The 24219-nt window shown below is 40.3% G+C and overlaps 1 protein-coding gene across 7 annotated transcripts in view; it reads left to right on the top strand.

The window, feature by feature from the left end:
• KITLG (KIT ligand) overlaps window positions 1-24219 on the top strand; it is an 89746-nt gene that overhangs the window by 12469 nt on the left and 53058 nt on the right. Inside the window, exon 2 of one of the 7 annotated variants that reach the window (XM_042859839.2) lies at window positions 17236-17387. The exons of the other annotated variants lie outside the window; for them this stretch is intronic. The gene's annotated coding sequence lies outside the window, so the exon portion shown is untranslated. The remainder of the gene's footprint in view (window positions 1-17235; window positions 17388-24219) is intronic. 7 annotated transcript variants of the gene reach the window in all.

The raw sequence follows: 24219 nt of genomic DNA, 5'->3' as shown, positions 1-24219 counted from the left end.
AATAAGTATCTTCCTCACTCACTCTTCAGGGCTTGTCTTCACTACAGTATTTGTTCCAGGTACAACTTGAGTGTTGCCTCTAACCTAACTGCCATCCACACACAAAAATCTCTAGTTCATGTTAACTGGTGCTTTAAATGTAAGCTAGTTAGCCCATACAGGGTATGAGTTGAAGCTGGAATGCAGTTGAAGCTCCAGCTTGTAATGCAGTGGCAATGCAGCTACTGATTACAAACTTGAGTTAGCACAATGTATCAACTGCTTATGTAGTCACTCTTTTTGTTGCTTGAGTGATGTGGCTGTTTCTCACTGAAGCTAAGTTAGCTTGAGTTACTACACTCTACTCAAGCTAACTGTTGAGGTGGAGACAAGCCTTCAGATGCAATCTGTGTGCTCCCTCTCTCTCCTTCATTCTGCTCTTCTTTCCTTCAATTGATTAATTTCAGGGCCCAATCAGCTCGAAGTGTGAATTTTACTCCATGTTGCACCCTGAAATAAGTGAGGCAGAGGGCAATTTTTTATTCTTAACACAGTAGAAACTTGTCAGAGTAGAAATTATTTACCTTATTTTGAGTCCTATATGATATAATCTAAACCACTGTTTTCATTGGTTCTGAGCATTTATCTTTGAGTGTCACTATTCTCACTGTGAAACCAGGAATATGGTCTCAAATTAAGCCAATTAAACTGTTTTGAGAAAGAGAATTCCAGTTTGAATGATCGTCCGGTATTTTAGAAAGAGGGGTTTAGGATGATGATGATTGACTGTAAATATGTTAGATCACAAAATTGTTTGCATTGAGGAACAACATGGAAATAAAGGGGTTTTGTTTGTTTGTTTGTTTGTTGTTTTTTTAATTAAGTTACAGGTAACAATATTTCTTCCTTACTAACAAAGCAATACATGTTCTCTGCTTATGCGAGCAATTTGACACACAGCAATTTCTCTGGATGAATGCTTAGATTTACTAACACATGATCTTTAATTATATAGTTCTTTTGTTTCCTTTTAATAGTTTAATGTATTTTCTTTATATTTTTTAGCTCTTCAATTATATGTGTAATTATACCTGTCAAGCCATAAATTGAAATGGTAGTTGTCTTAACAGTTTACTACCATTTCAAACACATTACAAACTGTATCACAAACTATTTTGTGACAGTAGCTCCAGTACAAATAGGAGGGAATTACACTAGTGTAAAACAGGAATAATGCACTGGTGCATCAGGCCCAATGTTTCAAACTGTAGTATTAAAAGGTACCGTGAATATGGAGATTTCCGTGTGTGTGTGTGTGTGTGTGTGTGTGTGTGTGTGTGTGTGTGTATGGTTATGTATAAAACATGACTAAGATGTCATGATAACTAACACTGACTTTTATGGCCTAACTTTAATGGACTGCGGTAACAATGATGAGTCAGATTTGGTCTATTTAAATGTGCTGCATAACTTCAAAGTAATTCAACAGGTGAAGAGAGGTGCTTGGAAACTCACAGGAGCTAAAATTGAAACATGTGAATGGTTTATTGTTTCTATGACTTAAATTCCACACACCCCCGCCCCAGTCACTAATTGTAAAGTAAAGCCAGGATGGTTTGTGTCATGCATTCAGTTATGCCATTGTTTAATGCAAGTTTATTCACCAAACCTTTTTAAACAGTTACAGATCTGGATGTCAGCTCACGTTTGAAATGAAGTGCAAGCGAACAGATTTTTTAAAATTCAACTTTGAGTCATATGTGGGATTATGAACAATAGGCAACCAATTTAATTTAGAAAACTTGTATAATGCTACTTGGCACTCTCCTCTGGATAATATCTAAGCTTCCAATAGGTAGTACTGGACAGAATTCCTAGGTTTGGACTATTTTAGAGAAACCAATAGTATCCCTAACATTCAGAATTGCTACCCATTTCAAATTATTACATTTGAGTGATATATAGCAGTCCTTTCTCCAGAACAAAAACTGCCAGCACAAATTAGACCCAAATCTAATTGAGTCATAAAAATAGTGTTTTCTTGTACAGGCATGCTTGTCTCTTTTTTATGTTCAAGGAATGTGGGTCAAAGCCTGTCTATACTTTTAAACAGAACATATTTATATTTGGTTTGGTCACAGTAAAATAACATGCCCAGGTTTGACTTCTAGCCATTAAAGCACAGAGGTTTTTAACCTGGCTATACCATGATTAGTCCCAAACATTGGTGACTGACTGTTTCCAAATTGGTGTAATGCCAGACACCGAAGCTCTAATCTTGATTCAATTAGGCCATGAAACTCTTGCAATTGTCTTCAATGAGAGCAGGATTGGGCCCTCCAATCACAGCCAATCTTGTACTTAGCAACTGCTAGCAATTCTCTTCTTTTCCCATCCTATCTTGTCTATTACTAGTTCCTTTTGCTTTTTTTCTTCTATATCACTAAAATTCCTTCATTCTCCTCTATCCCCATGGCGTAAGCCTTTGTCACATCATCGCTCATTCTGTTGCTGGAACATTCTTCTTCCTGGCATCTCCCTATTCATTTATACAAAAAAGCCATTACATTAGTTATTTTCCTCTCCTGCTGTTCCTACAGTATAACCCCCAGCTTTCTTGAATCCTTTCTCTGGCTTCTACCACATCCAGAACAAGTTTCTTATCTTCACTTGCATCTCTGCACCTCATCTGGCAAATACTCTTTATTATTCTCTTCACTTCCTCTCACTCTTAGCTTTATGCCTTTATTCAAGCTGTCTACTATACTTGCAGTAGTTTGCCAATGACTTTCTCTCCTTCAAATTCCTCCTTTCAAACCCACTTCCATGAATTGCTCATATGCTGATTTCCTCATCAATGAACTCTCAATATGTTCAACAACAGAATTGTTGTCTTCCCTGTGTAAACTTAAGCTCTTTAGGGCAGGAATGATTCCTGTTTTGTAGAACTCTGCTCATTACAGAATCATGTGTGTAATACATAATTTATTATTTAATGCACTTATATTGTGCTCATTACCATAGTATCTGGATGCTATTTCAGTAGTTGACTTATTTCTTATCTTTATTTTTTACATAATACGGCATACTACATTCCAAAGAATCAATCATTTGCTAAGGATACACAAAAATCTTCTAAGAGTATTGTGTAACAAAGCAGGATGATACAGTAAAGCTCAGAGATTCTACGAACAATGGATTCATTTTTTTCACACTATTGTTGACTCTACTAGAGTTAATTTCTTATTTTCCCAAGGCTAACTTTTCCTCACCATATTCTTTAAAATCTCTTCTCACAAACTAGCTCTAGTGATGTCTTGGAAACTTACCAGTAGTAACCAGACTGCAGCCTATACTTCTGAACATTTCTGACTATGCTCAGGACACATAGGTGAACAAAAGACAGACACTGGAATGGATTTTAAGTGACAGACTGCAACTTTATTATCACCCCATCTCTCATATCAGGCGCTTAACTGAGTCCAATTTGGGATTACAGGGCTCCAAATGTATAACTGATAACTCAGAGTAAAACGCTCAGCCTACCCTCAGGATTCAGCTCAATTCAAAGTCCTCTCCTTTCCCTCCCTCCCCCCACTCCCCTTCAAAGTAGAGAGAACCAAAGGGGGAGCTCAATCTGCAAAGCCTTCAGGCCTTTCCTGTAGGCTTCCAGGACGTCAGCAAAAATCCTGGGTCTTATTTACCTCTGGGAGCTGGCCTTTTTAGCCTTTATCCACACTGGACACTGGCTGCAAGTAGTGACAAACTATACATTCCTATGTTATCTCTTAATATCAGACTTCTAAATCATATTCTTCCTTACTCCAGCTGCACCTTCACAATGCAGTGAGGAAGGTGAAAACCCACCCGATCTCCAGTAACTTGGTCCGACAGGAAAAAATCCTCTCTGATCCCCAAAAACCCGTTTTTCTATAGATAAGATCAAAGCATCTTGGAAATGCAACTCCCTCCCTACGTTACAGGAAGGGAAGGCAGGGCAGCTGAAGAGATAAGAGCTTGAGTGGCTTCCCCACCTCAACCACCAATTTAAACTAATCCACTATCTCCTCTGGTCCGCCAGTCAGATGCATAGAAGCTGAGGAGGGGGAGGGAGCATGGCCAGGCTCTGGCATATGCTCTCTTCCCTTCCCTCTGAGAGCGACTTGGACCAAAAAAGGGGCTAACCAGCAACATGCCCCTGATCCAAAGAGGCTGGGAGGAGGCATTTTCTGGGCATGGGCTTTTCTGTCCACTTCCCTTCTGGAGACAGTCCAAATAAATGTCCTCCCCACTAAGGGGGGGGGGGGGGTGAAGGGGTGATTTTACAAATGGTCTTGAGACATAGGTAAACTTAATCTAGTTCATAGCTTACCGATTTATTTCTTTTAGTTAAGGGATCCAAACACTCCTAACTTGGAATGCCACCATCCAAGAAAGGTTTCAGAGTAGCAGCCGTGTTAGTCTGTATCCGCAAAAAGAAGAACAGGAGGACTTGTGGCACCTTAGAGACTAACAAATTTATTAGAGCATAAGCTTTCGTGGACTACAGCCCACTTCCAAGAACAATATCCTACCTAAAGCTTAATGCTCTATATGCTTAGTTACCTAGCACAGTTTAGTAATTTATCATACTGTGAAGCTTCACATCAGCACTGAACAGGGTGACTCACTGTACCCTCTTCCTAACACAAAGGTTTCCAGTGCAGCAAGCACTCCTTAATTCAGAATAGTTGGAAAAAATCATAAGTTTAGAACCAGGAAGATTTTTTTTTTTCCCCTTACGGCATTTACCATCTTGTGGTTGAGTAAACACAACTAGAAATTATTTCCTAATGAAAATATCTTAGTATCAACTTTTGAAATCTTACAGCATGTACATTATAAAGTGCATTACATTCATATATTCAATGCATCTCAGTAGGTTTGCACCAGCCTTTTCTACTACAGCACAGGCTCTCTGTAAGGCTATTCATGGGAGCCAAGGAAACTGCATGTTTTTGCAAGGCACTTGTTCTAAAAAGGCAATTATAGTTGAATTGTGGGAACCAGGGCTAAATAGTCCTGTGGTAGGCCACATTACAACATGGAAAGGTACTGTTAAAACAAGATTTTCAGCCTGGGTTTTAACAAAGATTAGTCAGAGGACTGGCTTCAGTACATCGGGTAGCTGTTCTTTCCAGGTGTGATATGAATACATCTGATAAGACGGAAACCTTAGAAGAAGTTAGATCAGTAAACTAGTATCTCTATTACCTGCTGTGTATACAGAACTAGTAGAAAACATTGGTAAAATTAAAAAAAATAATGCCAATTTTTGATATACATTGTAATGACCATGCACCTCCTTTCTTAGTTACTTACCAAACTCAAGTTGCTGTAATGTTAATACTTTAGAATGGCATCAAGGAAGCTGCACTAAAAACAAGGAGCTGAGAAAAGGGAGCAGCTACATGTTTCTGTAGCCACATCAAGCAGCAAAGTGAGAGACTCAGACTTAGAGCTGAACTCCTATTTCAGTATGTCTACTCTACAATTCTTAGGTTTACTCAAATTCTTAGGTTTACTTAAATCCTTAGGTTTACTCAAAATTATTTGTCTTTACTGCAGAGTTAACTCACGCTACCTATACTCAGGTTACTTCTGTCAAGTTTGGCTTGCTCAAGGAAGAAAAACCAGACTCTGAAAAAATACTTGAGCTGCTGTGTCTGCATTGGTGCTGTACTCACTTCTGTTTGGCACTAAAACTTTTGGGATCTTCCCTGGGGTTCTTTCCATGAATTCTTTCCCAATTAATTGTTGGAGAACTTGTCTGTCCTTTCTAGGCTAGGTCTACACTACCCGCCTGAATCGGCGGGTAGAAATCGACCTCTCGGGGATCGATTTATCGCGTCCCGTTGGGACGCGACAATCGATCCCCGAATCGACGCTCTTACTGCACCAGCGGAGGTGGGAGTAAGCGCCGTCGACAGAAAGCCGCAGAAGTCGATTTTGCCGCCGTCCTCACAGCGGGGTAAGTCGGCTGCGATACGTCGAATTCAGCTACGCTATTCACGTAGCTGAATTTGCGTATCTTAAATCGACTCCCCCCTGTAGTGTAGATGTACCCTTAGGCATGTGAAGGGAATTGTAGGAAGGCACTGGATAAAACTACAGAGTGATTGTGTTGGCAGCTGAGGAGTTGTACTAGCTCCTTGTTTAGCCTAAGCCTCCTGATGAGTCACCCAACTCAAGTTAAATGTACCACCACACTTAGATTAAGGGATTTTATGTGTGGATGGTACCTGAGTTAGGGCCATCACTTGAGTTAACCTTGCAGTGAAGACAAGCTGTTAGTAAAAATTGGTTATCGTGGTTTGTGACCCCATTCATGGTTTGTTATGCACTTTAATAATCTTCATGATAATGATCCTTGTCTATGCTTTTTTAAAAAGTTATACTTTTTTGCTATTGTTGTATTACCAATAAATCTTGCTCAATTTGTATCATGGTTAATGTAAGGAACATATGAGAGAGAGAGAGAGTACAATAAGAATCAATTATGGAAATAAACAACCACAGCTTCTTGAAAAGAAAATCATATGTTCCTAATGTACTAGAATTATTTAAATATGTCAAGAAAATAGTTAATAAGGAGAAACTGCTGAAAACTAATTTGAATTTTTCAAAAGACTTTGGTAAAGTCCTTCAAAAGAATCTAGTAAGGTAACTAAGTAGTGAAATTATAGAATAGAAGTAAACAAAAGCAATATATTGAATATAAATTGGCCATTCTCTTTTAATCCAATAACAAAAGAACATTCAAAGAAAGTGAAAGATAGAAAATTTAAAATAGTTAATACTTTCCTTATTGTTTTGTGGTTTCTGGACAAATGCACTACAAAACCAAAGCTATACCTGAGATGCATCAATGATATTTTCATCATCTGCACAGAGAACTTAAACTCCTTCATAGATTCCATCACAACTTCAACAACCACCACCTATCCATTAAACTCTCTCTGGAATACACTCACATCAACTTCCTGGACACCACAATCAGCCTCAGCAATGGAACTCTACAGGCAATTATATACAAGAAATCCATGGATCATGCTCCTATCTTAATAGATCTAGTGACTACCCCAAACACACCAAGAAATCTGTTATCTACAGCCAGGCACTCAGATACCACAGAATATGCTCAGAGGAGAAAGTCTCAGATATACACCTTAACACTTAAAACCACCTTCACCAAACAAGGACATTCCACAAGAGAAATAGAGTGCATCTTGGAGTGGGACACTCAAATACCTGGCAAGAACCTGATTCAATAAAACCCCCTCCAACCGCACACCCCTAGGTGTCACCTACTAATCAACACTGAAACTCATACAGGATACCATCAAACAACTACCATCTATATTTGATGGGGACCCCATCCTGAAAGAAATCTTTCTTGAACCCGCTCTTCTGGCCTTCAAACAGTCCCACAACCTCTCCAAGCTCATCATCAGAAGCAAGCTCCCCATAGACCAGGACACACCAACTCAAAGAGCCACCAGACCCTGCCAGAACAGCAGATGGAAAAACCTGAAGACACACCTCCAGTGCTGCAATGATTAACACACCCTACAACACACCTTTCAAGATCCATGGGTCCAATACATGCCTATCACAACACTAAATGCCCCAATAACAACTATGTGAGTGAAACCAGACAATCACTACACTCTTGAATGAACTCACGCAGGAAAATCAACACCATATCACTTGTGGGTGAATACTTTTCACAAAAGGTCAGATATAGAGTGATCGATCTGTCCTCATACTCAAAGTAAACCTGCACAACACTTTCAAAAGACAAGCCTGTAAGCTTAAATTCATAACTTTGCTAAACACTAAGGCCTTGTCTACACTACAAATTTTTTTGTGTGCAAAAGGCAGCTTTTATGGATAAAACAGTGGAGGTGTACACACTACAATGCTCCTGATGCCAACAAAACTCTCCTGCTTTGCCAACAAAATAAAACCATCTTGACGAGGGGTAGAGCTTTTGATGGCAAAGCTAGTTCGACAAAGCATCAGTGAGTTATCCCACAATTCACCCGTGACCTCTCTGCTCATTGTTCTGAACTCCACTGCTTTGCATCCAGCTACGCATGTGTCCCTCCCCTTTCAAAGCCCCAGGAAGTTTTGAAACTGCTCAGCGTAGAGCGTTCATATAGCTACTGCCCAGCTGAGGATGGCAGCTCCTGACAACAAATGCACTCCTGGCTGGACTACAGGAGGAGGAGGAGGTGATCTCCTTGGTCTGTGGGGAGAGGAGGTTGTGGGAGAACTCAGAGGAAATCACAAAATCAAAACATTAACACGGAATCCTGCTCTCCCAGGCACTAGGAATACAGCAGCGGGCAGGACCTGCTTGGGTGGGTTGGGGTAGGGGAAAGAGACCTGTGCTGTGCAGAGCCACGAAGAGAGGTGGGGGCTGATGTTGGGGTGTCCCCCTCTCCCTGCTTGTGTACTGGCCAGCTTCTGCCTCAGGATTGGTTGCTTCCAGCTGCTGTCTGAATATAAAGAGACAGCGTGCCGACACATTCTCTCCCCCATCACACACACTTCCACAACACAAACTCCCTCCCTCACACACATACACACTCCCCCACACAGTCTCTCACACACTCCCCCCAACATCATTCTCTTTCTCTCTCACTCACACTTACTTACACCCTACCTACCTCTGTGGACTTCTTGTGTTAGTGTTGAGTCATGTCAATTTGGTCATATTACCGAGTGCTACTTTAAAAAGTGATTTAAAATGTGTTACTTTTTGGGCACACGCAGCAACCATTACAGGGTTCATAACATGATGCAAACAAACAACGCTAGGCTCAGCACACTACAGCAACACACATTACTGTGGCTCAGTGTTAATATGCTCCTTCAAGGCATCCCCCAGCTTAATAGCCCCTTTGCCCTCCCTGCCCTCCTCCCGCCACCCTTTTCCCCCCCCCCCCCCCCCCCGTTGGGCTCCTCTTATAGCATTGTGTTCCTAATACATAGCACAATACTGAAGAGCAGTACAGGATCCATGCTTTCTGGCAGAAATAGCTGGGTTGCAGGTTGCCAGCAACTTTTCAACTGCCCTGGTAATCTAGTAGGATGCCCATGGAACAATGGGATTGAGAAACCTTCATCATGTGACACTGTACCTGCCCCCACGAGGCATTGCAAACCCTCCCCAAAGCACCCTGCAGCCAGTTGCAGAGTGGGATAGCTACCCACCATGCACTGCTCTCTGTGTTGATGCAAGAGCTGCTATTGTGGATGCGCTTCACCATCACAAGGAGCATCATGTGGACATGCAACAGATTTAATTATAGCAGGGGCTTTATGTTGGAGTATCTTGCATTGACAAAACTCTGTAGTGTAAACAAGGCCTAAAATCATAGACTGAACAGAAACACTGGATTTATGGCTTATTACAACAATCTGATCTATAACCCACTATTAATACCCCTTTTTGTCCTATGACTACAGGGGTATTAATAGACCATTTCACCCAGAATGTTCCCTTAGAATATGTGCTAACTACTTATGCTAAACTATCTGTTCAATCTTGTAATTAGCTGTGATACTTTTAGTACCTTTCCCAGACCTGAGGAAGAGCTCTGTGTAGCTCAGAAGCTTGTCTCTCACCAACAGAAGTTGGTCCAATAAAAGATATTGCATCACCCACCTTGTCTCTCTAATATCCTGGGACTGACCTGGCTACAATATTGCATCGATCTCATATGGCATGTGGCTTAGAAGAAATCTGAAAATAATTGGACGTTTATTAGATGAGAATATCCATAGTTATGATATCCATTAGATATGATTTTTTTTTTAAATAGAAGGAATCTAATCCTTCATTTTTCAGGACATAAGGTAACCTCTAACTCATGGAGTCGGGATGAAATTTTTCACTATGGGCAGGTTAGTCTATAACTGTCAATGTCAATTACTAGGTTTCTTGCACCTTTCTCTGAAGCAAAGGATACCAACCAGTAGCAGACTGGTAATAGGTATAGCAATTCTCATGTTCCTGATCCTACTTACCTTAATTGCATAAATGAGATTTGTCCGATTAATTCTAAGCTCAGTTTCATATACTACCTTCCTCAAAAATTGCCATCAGTAGCAATTCAATGTTTGGTACTGAGGCAGGGAAAACCCTCAGAATAATATTTCAGTCTGATCTATTAAACTTTAAAATAAATTTGAGGTTTGACAATGAAAGTTCAATTTAAAGTCTGTGTAAAATAAATAAGACCCCTTGATATAGCTCCCACACTTCTGAAGGGACACTGACAGCTTGTTTAGGGTCAACCATTTAAATAAAAGGAAATACTTTATGGTACATCCCTGGGAAATGTTCATACATACAACTCTTTAAGATAACATTTGGGGGAAATACAATTTTTAAAAACTCTTTTGAAAAAAGATATGTATTCTCCTTCTGGGATACTGAATGGGAAATTGCGCTAGATAGGCTGACCTCTATCTAATGAAATAAGATAGTAAGTGGCTTCTCATGTAACAGAGACTTTTTCTGATTTGTCCCATTCCCACCCATTTTCCATTGTCCTTTTAAAATTTACTATCCTATTTTCACCATTTTTTAAATTCCCCAAAAGAGCTGTTCTACCAGTTTGCTTTCTTCAGGAGGAAAATAATTGAGATTTCTTTAGAAAGTAATCTTTTCTGTGAAGGTCTTAAACAGTGTTGTGCAGTCTGCTGAAATACAGAATGGTATGGTACAAATTAGTAAATTTCCCCTGAACAAAAATGTTTATTAATTTCTTTCTGTGTTGTGGTAGTATAAATAGTTGGCATGTCTGGGGGGTGGGTTTTTTCTGAAAGACTTTTTAGACAGGAAACTTTAAAAAAAAAATTGCAGTTGATCCATTCTTTCTAACATACAAGCTAAACTGCAGTAAAACATAACATAATTTATTGGCAGCTCCAGGCACTGAGATAAGGGCTTACTGCCGATCCAGCACTTGTATTACACTTAAGTCTTGCTAGTAAGATTTGATGATTCCCTTACCTTCAAGTGCCAGTTACCTGGATTTCTGTGCTTGTCTGCATGCTCTAGCTTTATGGCATCTGAGATTACTCTCATCTATCAGTGTATCACTTCAACTAAATACTCTTTTCCCAGACTGTTAAAGGCAAGCCATTGGACAGATGGATGTGCACTTATGCACATTTTCCATTTTTATTAATATTATAACCTTTTATACTTCTATCTTCATACTGTTACCCTAATAAACCATAAACAGACTAAATTGTCTCCTATAGCTCTCCCTCTTTATAGGAAGATGTCTAAACACACTGACTTAAATTATACAATACATAAAAGGCTATTTGAGAACTAAAGATATGTACAAGTAAAACTATTGCCTAGTTTTCTTCTATCAAATATGTAAAATGGATAATTAATTCAAAATCTGAAATAATTAAAAGGATCTATCTTGTCAGCCAGAAAATTAAGTTACAAATCCTATTTTGCTTTCATTTGTTTCATTTGGAAGCAGCTGAGACTAATCTTGCATGAAACACTATTACTTAGTGCACACCTAACATGCAGTGTAAATGGTCGGCTATTATGAAACGAAAAAAGGAAAGAATGAAAATACATTGAAGTCTTAAAGATTAGTAGTCCATATTCTCCATAGTGCTATGTAAAACTTGGCAGTATAATAATAATAATAATTAATAATAATTTCACTTCTCAGGGCTCATTCAAACATTTCCTTTGGTTTTGAAATGTGGGTTGGTACACTACCAAGTTTTGGGTTTAAACAACCCCAAAAAAGCTGAGTAAAACTGTCAAACCTGATGAGTTTCACTTGACTAGCTACAGTACTATAGGAAGTTGCAGAGTATAACTGTGAGAACGTAAGTTTTGCATTATTTTGACTAAATTGCAAATCATTTCAACTTGATTGAAATTTTCATGGTCTTTCCCACATCTTTTAACTATTCAGTATCTGGCTTTCAAGTGAGTACCAAAACATGAAGCCAGAAGAGTTCCATGTGGGTTTAGATTTTTGCTGCAAACATCCATAGCTTCACTTATCCATAATGTGCTTGTTTTTTAAATTGGCTGGCTTCAGGGTACTTTCCCTTCCTGAAACCTGTTGGACAGGAGGCTATTATGTAGCAAGTGGCCATAAATAATGATTGTTGAATGGTTGAACACAAGGCATTCTACATTGCAAACTCAATGCTGTTTAACTAGTGTTCTTTTACAAAGCTTTTTTGCTAACTTAGACTGGCTATGGCAGACTAGAATCATTAACCTGTAACACTTTTTTTTTTTCCTTTTCACATTCACAGCTGGCAAAAGGTGGGCATTTTTTTGCTATGATTTGAATGTTTGAGCTATCAGGTAAACAAAGGTTTAAGCAGGAAAGCAATTCTAGTTACACAAGACGATACAAATGCTCTTGCATTAGGCTGTGTCTTCACTAGCAAATTTCATCGCAGTAATTTTTCACCAGTGCAGCTCCACTGGTGGCAACAATGGAAAACGAGATGAGCATTTTTCATTTTCAGGACAAACGGCAGTGAAAAAGTCTGTAGAGAGGACACACTACATCTTCTATGATTCTATGAGGTGAATCATGGTTACAGAGTTTGTTAGCATAGGCAATGTTTTGGGCACAGTGGTAAAAACATAGGCACCAAGGGAAATTTTATTGCAAAAATTTAGGTGCCAAATGAGTTTAGGTGCCTACACAGTTAGGTAGCAGCCAAGCGGGGGTTTTATGGATCGCAGTGGTGCCTAAAAATGGGACTTAGGTGCCTAAAACTGGAGGCTGGGTGCCTAAAACTGGAGGTTAGGTACCTAGGTACCTTTGTGCCTAGTGTTTACATCACTGGGTGACGCCTAGCATTTTATCCATTGCTTTTTGTAAAGTTACAACTACAGTTGATATAGCCAGAGCGCATCCATGTTCTATTATTACCTAACCAAAGAGTCAGTGTGTTCTTAGAAAACATAGTGCTTTGCAAATCAGGTAATCTGTAAAATGCTACCCTAAAACTGTAAAATTCAACATTTTAAACCGTACACAAAAGTGGACACCTCCCACACATCATAAAAAGATATATAGCCTAAATAGTATATTGCAGGATTTAGAGAAATGGGAAGGAGGGCAAGGGGGAGGCAGAAAGAGTTGGGTATAAATCTTTACAGTTTTAGTGCAGAAGGATATTTGCACATTTCCTGTAACTGAGTTAAGTGTGGAGAGTTACAGCCTCCAATAGTGTAATTGTGGAATATTTTTAAGCACTGTTACAAGCTCCTTGGGAGACAAGGCCACATAGCTGAGACTAGGGTTTATAAATGTATCTTACAAATGCTCCAGGGATAAGTTTGCAGCTCTTCTTTTGAATGTTTATGCCTAAATAAGTAAGTTGGCACTAATTATGGGAGACCAATTTTTGAGGGTTCCCAATTGAAGATACTTAATATGTCTTATGTAGGGCACCCAAAACTGAGTCACTCAAAACCAGTAGCTGCTTTTAAAAAATGTTGTACGTTAGACACTGCTCTGGTTATGTGCCCACTTACTATGAAAACCCACTAAACTACTTTGGACAAATATCCAACAAATTGAGCTGTCTCAAAATCTCTCCCCATCAAAAGCCAAAGTTTACCTATCAACCTCCTCATACAGTTCATGGCTTTCCAAAGGGAAAACAAATGGATCTTGCACCATGACCTGAAATTCTGCAAATTCAGGCTTTTGTGAACCAAAGAGGAAAGTGAGAAACAAATGGTCCCCACAACTGAGGACCATTTGTTGAAAAATGTCCTACCACCAGTCTCTTTACAGTTAATCCAGAGTGCCGTTATGTCAAATAATTTCCAATGAAGTAAATTGCTGTTTTATCATACTGGGAGTGCCTCCGATTATGTTAACTGCTATGTATTCTCACTAACAGAGACTATCTGACTAAACAGGTCCACCCAATTTAAAGTCCATGAGGAGTCCGGTGGCACTTTGGACTCCTCGTTGTTTTTGTGGATACAGACTAACACGGCTACCCCTCTGATACTTGACACCAATTTAAAGTGTTATAGTTAAAACCCAACACCTTAAATTACTCTGATTCTGCTGCAGCCTCCTTTTGCCTCCACAGCAAACACATGCTATGTGCAATGTATATTAGCAGCAGCATTTATTAAAAGGTATGGGAATCCTCTATTTACATCCTCTGTAGAGGAGAGATCAGAGAAACAAGGGCACACTTTGAAGAACAAGTAAACAAAGACAGGATGGGTGAGGTAATATATTTTATTGGATCAACTTCTATTGGTAAGAGAGACAAGCTTTCTAGCTTCCACAGAGCTCTTCTTCAGGTCTGGGAAAAGTACTGTGAGCATCACAGCTAAATGCAAGGTTTAGCATAAGTAGTTAACATATTCTGACAGTCTCTACCCTATGATTTACCACTTTCACAAGACTGAGATACATTTTGTACGAAGTATGCCTTGTGAGGTATAATTTGAAAACTCATAATTCAGTGACCATTATTGTCCTGGTAAAATGTGTGGCAGAATAAGAAGTTAAAAGATTCTACTCTATGATGTTACTAAGGCATATTCCAAATCTGAGGAAGCAACCCAAGCCAGTTCACAGAGACAAACTGGCACCTCTGCCAGATGTCAACAAAATCAAATGGAGTATCACCTGGGTAAACAGCCATTCTTTGGCAGGAAGAAGGGTCTGAGTGAGAAACTTACATCTTGGCAATGGAACAGCTGGAGGTTCTCATGTAAACGGACTAGCTGTCACCTGAATCCCAACTGGAAATAATTCTCAATGAGGAGGAAAAGATATAAAAATGAGGAACAGAGACCCCAAATCACCTTTCTCCACTCATCTCTACTTACGGCATCAATGACATTTGAAAGACAAAGAAAGCGTAATTGAACTGGGGGAGGGGTCCTGGCTGAAGGGATCCACCCAGACTGCTGTAAGCCCATGGTGAGGAAAACCCTTTTTGCTTTAAGTTCACTTAGCTTGTTAAGTTAGGTATTAGTTTGCATTTTATCTTTTATTTCTTAGAATTGGTTACAAACTTTTATGCCTCATTACTTGTAATCACTTAAAATCTATCTTTCTGTAGTTAATAAACTTGTTTTATTGTTTTATCTAAGACAGTGTGTGTGGATTGAAATGTTTGGGGAACCCCATTTGAGATAATCAGGTTTGGGCATATAATTTTCTATTAATAAAATGATGAACTTTATATGAGCTTGTATTGTCCAGACGGGTACTGGGCAGTACAAGACACATTTCTGGGGACAAGTCTGGGACTGGGAATCTGTTGGTGTTGCTCTGCAGTATAATTCAGGAGTGGTGGGCTAAGAGCACTTTTATAAAATAGCTGGGAGTAATTTACATTATGGAGGCTATGGATGAATAGGCCAGGAATGGCTACTCTTTCAGCAAAGCAGTGTAAAAAGAATTATAGAATTGAGGGGACACAGCTGTTCAACAGTCCACATTGTATCCTGCAGAATGTTACGCACACATTTCAAGGGATCAGTCAAGGTGAAGTGGCCATTTAACACTTCTCTAATCAAAGCTTGTTTCTGTTACCAACAGAAGTTGGTCCAATAAAAGTTATCACCTCACGCACCTTGTCTCTAATATCCTGGGACCGACTTGGTTACAACAACACTTCATACAAGCAAACAAAGAGGAAAACACACACACACACACACACACACACACACACACACACACACACACACACACCAAAAAAATCCCAATGGAAGAAAAAAATCCTAGTGTAATTTTCCTGGTCAAAAATAAGATCCAGATGTGCAGGACAGTGGATTTGTGTTCATTTGACTGACCAAGCAAGACAGCTGAAATATAACTTTTAAAACATTTTAAATTAAATAAACTGTCCAGCATGTGGCTGTTTTATCAGTCCACCCCACATAATGAGAACCTTATCCTTGCCACCAAGCTAATCCTGTGTGTTCATTAATTCTACTGTGTCACTTAACAGGAATATCACTGCCTACTTGCTAGAGAACTGAACTGTCTGAATTTTTGTTCCTTAAGCTACTGAAAAAGTGATCATCTTCCCTTTGAGGTTATGCAAGGTTATGTTGAGTGAACTAAACTCTAATCTTCCATCTATTCCTTTTTAGCTCTTGTGGCTACATTATTTCTCAATCATTCTTGGCCCTAGACTTGCATAGAAACAATGATCTTTATCCCATTTCAAGGTCATAGAAAAATGTATAACCTCAGTGCTACTCCTTCACAAAAGGAGAAATCCATAGAGATCTTTCCTGGTACTCTTAATCAGAGAGTGTCTTGCCCTAAAGTTGGGGAATGTTCCCTGGCTGTTGGATCCAGATGTCTCAGATCCATAGGTTCAGGCAGAAGTTGTTCTGGGACTGGACAGTCCAATTTTCTCAAATGGTATTGCTAAGTAGGGGTTGGCCACTGTGGACCGGGTATCCACAGTGGCATGGGCCAGTCCTGCCAGTTACCCCCAATCCAGGATCATATCACTTGATTGATTCATAGGATCTATAGGAGTGTTCATTCGAGGAGTCTTTGTGTTGGATCTGCCTGCTGCGAATGGTCCAAAGAACTAACTGATAGAAAAGAAATCTATTTTAATTTAGCCTTTCTTCAGAACCGACATCGTTAGTCCCATTACGTTGTCCAGATCCCTAGGGCCTCTATCTGGTACTGGTTCCAATGGAGACCATAATATTTTTGGTTCCAGATCAGAGGATTTGGCTACTGGAAGCTCAGTTGTCTTGGAACTGGAGCTTGGTGCCAAGGCCCAAGTTTTCATAACTGATACTTTCTTGGATCTGCAAGTGCCCGGAGCCAATTCAGGTCTCCCATCCTTCCTTTTGCATCCCTTAAAATTATTGCATCACAGAGGCTTGACTGACAAGGCCTCTTGTAACAGAAGGGCCTGAAGTCTGTTTGTCTTTCCTTCCAGGCTCGAGGAGTACATGTGCTGCAGATAGCACGGCATGCCAGAGAATGATTCTCCTATACAGGCGAGTCTCATCTTACCCGCATTTAACATGTGCGAATTCAGCTTTGCGCGGTCGGCAAAAACAAAAAAAAGGAGGAAAAATAACAATTTAAATACTGTACCTGTAGTGCAGGCGATTCCGCCTGCCATTACACGCAATGTAATTTTGACTATACGTGACTTTTGCTTTACGCACAGACAGCGGAATGTAACCCCAGCGTAAGATGAGACTCACCTGTAGGCCTTTCAGGCACTGAACATGCACCTCAGATGCCGGGAACACACCTGGGCACAACACGCATCTCTGAAATCCATGCTGCTTCGTGCTAGGCTGTGCCATATCAGTACCGGTAAATATTCCTACTTAAAGCTAAAATGCTAATCTGAACTATCCTAAAAATGAACTATAAGACTTCCTAATGATAACTAGTCTAAAAGGTAAAAAGGCACTCTAGCTATGGAGCTGGGAGATCCCTAGAGGTTCACATCCTTTCACTGCTGCATTTGGAAGGAACTGAGGGGACAACAGGCACCAAGTCTCCTTCTAATGCCTTGCCCTCAGAATGTGCTCGTATGCTGGGCATAGGGATAGGAAGGGTGCACGAGCACTCTTAACAGGCCTTGCTACCAGAAGATTCCACGGTCTCTGCTGGTTGGTGCATCCCAAGAGTAGGGATGTGCAGAGGAGATTCAAAGAACTCTTAGATCCTGACAGAATCAGAATGCTATTTGATGGATTAAAATCAGTAAATATTTAAATGAATATAGTTAACATGACCTCAAGAGACCAGCATCCAGGCCTAAGTACCTGTTTCTTGGTAACTAAGTTTCCCAGTGTTTGAAAGCTAAGCTTACTGGCTGTCATCCAAAGCACATTAAGAGACACAAGGAAACTGCCTGCATCGCAGATTGGCATGCAAGATTATAGAGCGGACAAAGAGTGTTTTTGGCAATAGTGTTTTTGTGGAGTACAGTGTAATATTTTGTATTAGTATCCCTACAGAAAATTAAACTGAGCAAAAACATTGTATTGTAATAAATTTAATGAAAAATTACTAGACTATTGAAAATTCTCTCTATTTCAAGCTAAACTCGATCTTGTGCATGATGTATTTTAATAGTAAATCTTACATGCCACTAGAGACACCGTACTTTGGGGCACGGGTACAATTCTGTATATCACTAAGTGCAGCAGTAACAAATTGGCTGGTGCTGCCTGCTGCTGCTGCATCTGTCAGGGGAGCAGAAAGCGTAGCATGCCGCAGCAGTTCTACTGAGGCAGCATGACGTGAACCTGGAAGTGCAGAAGAGCAGAGTGATTATCCTGAGATCCTGAACTATGTGTAGAAGACGAATGGTGCAATACAATGTTATTGCACTGACAGAGCGATGTGTCGCTATGATGCCCATTATGGGAAAAGGGCCGGGGGGTGGTGGGATGTCTGTATCTGCATAGATGTAGAGAAGATAATTGTAGCAGTAAAGAGGGAAAGGTATTCCACAATGGAGTATGTCATTTTCTATTTCCACTTAACTATTTGTAGACTATAGTAATGCATTGACTTGAATTTCGTTACTTCTGATTTACTTCAAGTGTAACTAAAAGGAAACTAAGCCCCATAATCGCCAAGTTCATTGGGGCAACAGTATTTTCCTCGCTACATGCAGCTAGTGGATTCTGGCAAGCTCCACTTCAGCGTCACGTCACCAAACAGACAAACCATTCAAAACACACTGCTTTTGTCCTCTCCCGTTAACCCTCCTAAGCACCTCAGAAATCTTCCAAAGGAAAATGAGTGAGATTCAACAAGGATGAAGGGAACAGTTTGTGGATGTGAAGTTTATGGGAAGTCAGAGGAAGAATGCTACATAAGGCTAAAACAACTACTATAGGCAACAGTCTTGTGAACTAAAAGTAGATACAGATTAGTTGTACCCCTCCCACTCTTAAATTTGTAACATTAGCTGACTAATTCCCACCACCACACACACAAACATTAGATATATTTGTGTTTTGTGTTAACTATTTTAGATATCACACAAAGATACTATGGATATAAAAATAACGTGAAATATTTACATTTGTTTGTTTACAGAATGCATGTGAGTACCATAACAAAATTGCAGTTTAATGAATACTTCTGTAGTCCTGCTATTTGTCAGAGTTCTAAATAAATCTTATTTCATATTGAATTATTTAAATTTGTTTTGTTATCCTTATCTGCATTCCCCACCTATGTTAAAATATACCAAACTAAAAGCAGTCTCAGTTGCTATGGAAGTGTGTATTTGCTTTTGAAATCAGCATTAACAGAGGATTTAATGTTACATGTGCTTACTGAATACAGTGGAATTGGGAAAGGGTTCTATCAAATAAGCATCTTGATCTTCCATTTTTTTTTAAACTCTTCAAGGCTGATTAATTTCCTGAGTTAAAGATTACTTCAGTATAAGTAATTCACATTTTCTGCAGTCTACTGCAGGATTTCTCAGATGACTGGGGATGCCTTGGATGTGGGTCACAAGAGGTACTCACTAGGTTGCATCCCTTTCTTGAGAAAATAAAAAACTTGTAAAATCCCACAGTTGTTAAGGCTCATCAGGAGTGGAGGCAAGAAGGAGCTTGCTCCTTCCTGCTGGTTCTCTAGCTGTCCTGCTCCTGTCTTGCCTCCTCCCTACCCTTACCCAGACTTACTGCAGCTTCTGCCTCTTCTTTCCTACATCTCACTACACAAAGGCATGGTTCTGCTCTGGTGTAAGGAACCGGTGCTTAAGGAGACTGTGGACGCTTGAAGTAGTCCTGTGTTTGCTGGTGAATCTGGGTGGGTGAGAAGATGGGAGAAGCTCCAGTCAAGCACCTGCCACACACCCAGCGTGCCAAACAACTTGCAACTTATTGCTATGATCCTTCAATGAGTCTTTCAATCGTTTGTGGCCTGTATAGACTCTGGAGAACTGTATGCTTTGCTGCAAGGAACTTTGGTGGTTTTGGGATCCTGGGAAGGAGAAATGGTTGATAGGGTTACCATTCGTCCGGATTCTCTTATCTTAATGTCTAGCATCCTCTCTCCCTCCCGCCCCCCCCCCCCCGAGCACAGCGCAGGTGATAGGGCGGCCAGCTGGATTGAGCCACTAGCATGTGGGGCTCTAGCAGCCAGAGCCTTTCCTCCCCTTCCCCCCTCCTCTCCCCTGCAGCTTCAAATCACTGGCCAGGTGGCTGGCCTCTGGCAGTGTGCTGCGGAGCGGCACGGTAAGGGAGCCAGGGGGTTGGAGAAGGGGCAGGGGGGTTCTGGAGGGGGCAGTCAAGGGACAGGGAATAGGGGGGTTGGATGGGTTGGAGGTTCTGGGGGGGCCTGTCAGGGGGCAGGGGTGTGGAGAGTGGTCAGAGCAGTCAGGGGACAGGGAGCAGGGGGGGTAGATGGGTTGGGGGTTCTGGGGGGGGGGCAGTCAGGACACAGGGAGTGGTTGGATGGGCATGGGAGTCCCGGGGGTCTGTCTGGAGGCAGGGGTGGGGATAAGGGTCGGGGCAGTCAGGGGACAGGTAGGGGGTAAGGTCCTAGGGGGGCAGTTAGGGTGGGGGGTCTCAGGAGCGGGCAGTCAGGGGACAAGGAGCGGGGGGGGGTTGGGGATTCTGAGGGGGGCAATCAGGGGGCGGGAAGTGGGAGGGAGTGGATGGGGGCGGGGCTAGTGTGGGGCTCCCCCGTGTCCTCTTTTTTGATTGTTGAAATATGGTAACCCTAATGGTTCAGGACCCCTGGTCTACATAATACTGCCAACACAGTTCAACCAATGGTGTGGAGCAGTGCTTGAAGGGCAGGAGTTAGGGTGTCAAATATGGCTCCTTCTCTACAGAATACACAGTCTCAGGTGCAGATTCTAAACTGGTTAAACCAGTGGTTCCCACTGCAGTGTTCCAAAGTCCCTCGCTTTGTTTTTTGGACTGAGACTGGGTTTCTTACCCTTTTCTGCTTTGGGATAAACAGATTACCTATCCACTACACCCATCCCATTTGCATGACATAATAAAACCACCTCAACCAGCAGTGGTAGCTATGTCAGCAGGAGAAGCTGTGCACATGAGCGCTAATGACAATAAAACATGTCGCTCAGGTTTGTGTTTTTTTGTTTGTTTGTTTGTTTGTTGTTTTTTTTCCCACACCCTTGAATAACACAATTTTTCCCAACATAAGTGCTAGTGGCCTTTGTTTGAACACTATAAAATTTTGTAACGTAGAACAGCAACTCTCTTTATTTCTGTTTTGTTGCTATTTCTATCTGGATTCTTTTGCCTTGCCAGGTGGTTACTACCTCTTTCCTTGTAAGTAATTTATTACTGAGCAGCAACAGCTTCTCCATAGTTACATTTGGAACCACGCTATCACTACAAGCTAGACTTTTGGAAAATGTCCACGCTTTCCAGTGTGTTTTTAAAAAAAAAAAAAAAAGTTGGTATTCCCCTATTTTTTTTCCCCTTATGAAATTGCTACATATTAACCAGCGTAACTCACATGTTATATTGTGAAACAGAAGGCTGCTGCACTTTGGACCTTTAGCCAAGTCTCTAAAAAACTGTACATTATCTAAAAATGCAGATGCTTTATAGCATGAGAGCACTCAGATTACCCATTCATGAAATTTGCTCTGAACTAATCTCTCCTAGTCCAGTTTCAGCCTCTCCCTTTTTCCTGGGATTATATACATTTTCACAGTTCAGTGAGCTTCAGAATAAGGAAATAAATGAGTACATCCTATTCCTAAAATAAAAATAGGGTGAGGCTAACTAACGGTGCATAACAGAAAGCCAGGGAGGAGGCAATGTTGAAAGCAGTTTTCTTTGATTATATGTTTGTCCTTTCAGAATATTTTTCTGGTAAAAAATAGTTAGGAAAATCTTTTTTCCAGACAGTTAGTGGTATTTATTCATGCTTCTCCTGACGGGCACACCTGTCATTTATTCCTGTGGCATCCCTTCCACTATGAAATTGTCAACAAGTGCCATGGAGCTTACAAAGCAGGCAAGTGGAGATTTTGCAAGTAGTGCATGTGATTTGTCACACATCTTCAGTTAATTTTGACTTTAATAGAATGTGTGGCTAAATCCCATGCCCTGCTTTGAAAATATCACCCTCAGACTGTATGTCTGTACGCTTTTCCAGTATAACTTAAAATATACTGTACTAGTAACTTTCTTTATACCTGTTTAAATGTAAAGCTGGAAGCACTGTTTATAAATTTGTGAAGTTCACAATGGCTCATGTTATGCTATCCTTGATTGATGCTGGCAGGCCAGATGCCAACTCTTGTCAAGACTGAAAACGTTTGCTAAGAACTAACAAACTCATAGCTGGACACCAGACCAGTTCACCTGTATGTTAATTTTGCTCACAATAGGTATTTGTCATATAAGAATGTATTTAGTGTTTAGACTATATGAAATGCTTGTAAGTTTCTGCATGCATTAATCTCACTTGCAATGTCTGTATTCCATGCTATAAGAAAATATGTAAATTTTTTGCTTTATCATTTTGAAAACCCAGGCATGGGAATCGTCCTCCCTCCATCCCCACCCATCCAGAAGCACTGTTAAAATCAGATGGGCCATCAACAAAATCTCAATATAAAGGCTGGTTAATGGCCCTATCTCTATAGAGAAATTCTATGTGCAAGGAAGCTCATCCTATGGATTTGGAAGCTGAGTGAAGAAAATAAAACAAACTCATAAGAAAATTTTCCATTTTTTTTTTTGGCTGTTTGAACTCTAACAGGGCCGGACACTCAGCTGAGGCAGAGGTCCCCAGGGTTACCCCTAGGTCTGCCCTGAATGACACTTTGAATTGATAAATACAACTCTGTCACTCTTAGGATTTAGATGGTAACTCATTTGTGTGTGTATGTTTGCTTGCTTTAATCTGTAAATAACACTTATTCCTTTTTTCCTGGTTAATAAACCTTTAGATAGTTTATTACAGGATTGGCTACAGATGTTGTCTTTGGTGTAAGAGCTAGGGTACCAATTGATCTGGGGGCAAGTGACAGGTCTCTTAGGACTGGGAGCAACCTGACCATTATATGATTTTGGTGTAAGTGACCATTTATCACTAAATCCATTTTGTCTGAGTGGCAATATAGACAGAGTCAAGGGGACTGTCTATGACTCTATAAGACTGTTACAGTGATCCAGGAGTTCACATTTCTTACTGGCTTGGTGAAATCTAATTATAGAACACATCACCAGTTTGGGGTGTCTGACCTGTTTTCTGACAGTTTGCCCTGAGGTAAGCACTCACAGTTGTGAGGCACTCCAGACAGCGTGACCGTTCACAGTGGCTCATGTTATGCCATCCTTGATTTAACAAAACTCCTATTGATGAAATCAGAATGTTGGCTCCAGATGAAGAACAAATAACACAAATATCCTTTAGCTCTCTAGTCTGTGCAGTCGTGTGTGTGTGTGTGTGTGTGTGTACATGCACATGTGATATCAATATGTACATATAAATAATCAAAGTATTTTGATAACTTGTTCAGAGCAGCAATAGTTTTGCAGCTTCTCAGCAGCTGTGGGATGGCATTAAGTTTAAACTTCCCAGATCACCTACAATAGGAAAGAAATGAACAAAAAAACTTTCATTTGATATCTCAAAATGCACAAAGCATATGTATTTTATAAAAGTTATAAATGAACCACAACTTTTGGAGTATATATATATTGTTGCATAGGAGTAAAGTTTTTTGTTCTCAAAATTTATGTATGGCCTACACCTTTAAGGTATTACCATATGAAGTACAGTAACTAACAAAAGGTCTCGAAGTCCAGTTTGTTGTCTAATATGTGGTACTACTTTTATTGGAGCTTCTAATTGGTTCAGGTCTGCTTGGCACTTGGGATAGCAAATCACCCTTCTATATAAAGATTGAATTACTTCCCTGCTCATTAGATATGTGAGGTGAAATTCTGGCCTTAGTACACTGGTATGACTCATTGTTATACAGTAAGTAAAGAAGAACAGAATTTGGTGCAATGAGCAAGTGAGTAAATAAGACAATGTTTCAGCAGTCTGCATTTCCAAAGAATGTGTTTGAAAACAGCCCTGAATCTTACAGCTTGTCTACATAGAGATTATTTCTTATTAGCTATTCTTTGTCTTAAATGTTTTAAATTAATTCAGCTTACAGCACTCT

Source organism: Chrysemys picta, chromosome 1, assembly GCF_011386835.1.
Source record: "Chrysemys picta bellii isolate R12L10 chromosome 1, ASM1138683v2, whole genome shotgun sequence".
Classification (NCBI taxonomy): domain Eukaryota; kingdom Metazoa; phylum Chordata; order Testudines; family Emydidae; genus Chrysemys; species Chrysemys picta.
Note: the sequence above shows the minus strand (reverse complement) of the source record. Positions and strands in the feature narration are given on the sequence as shown.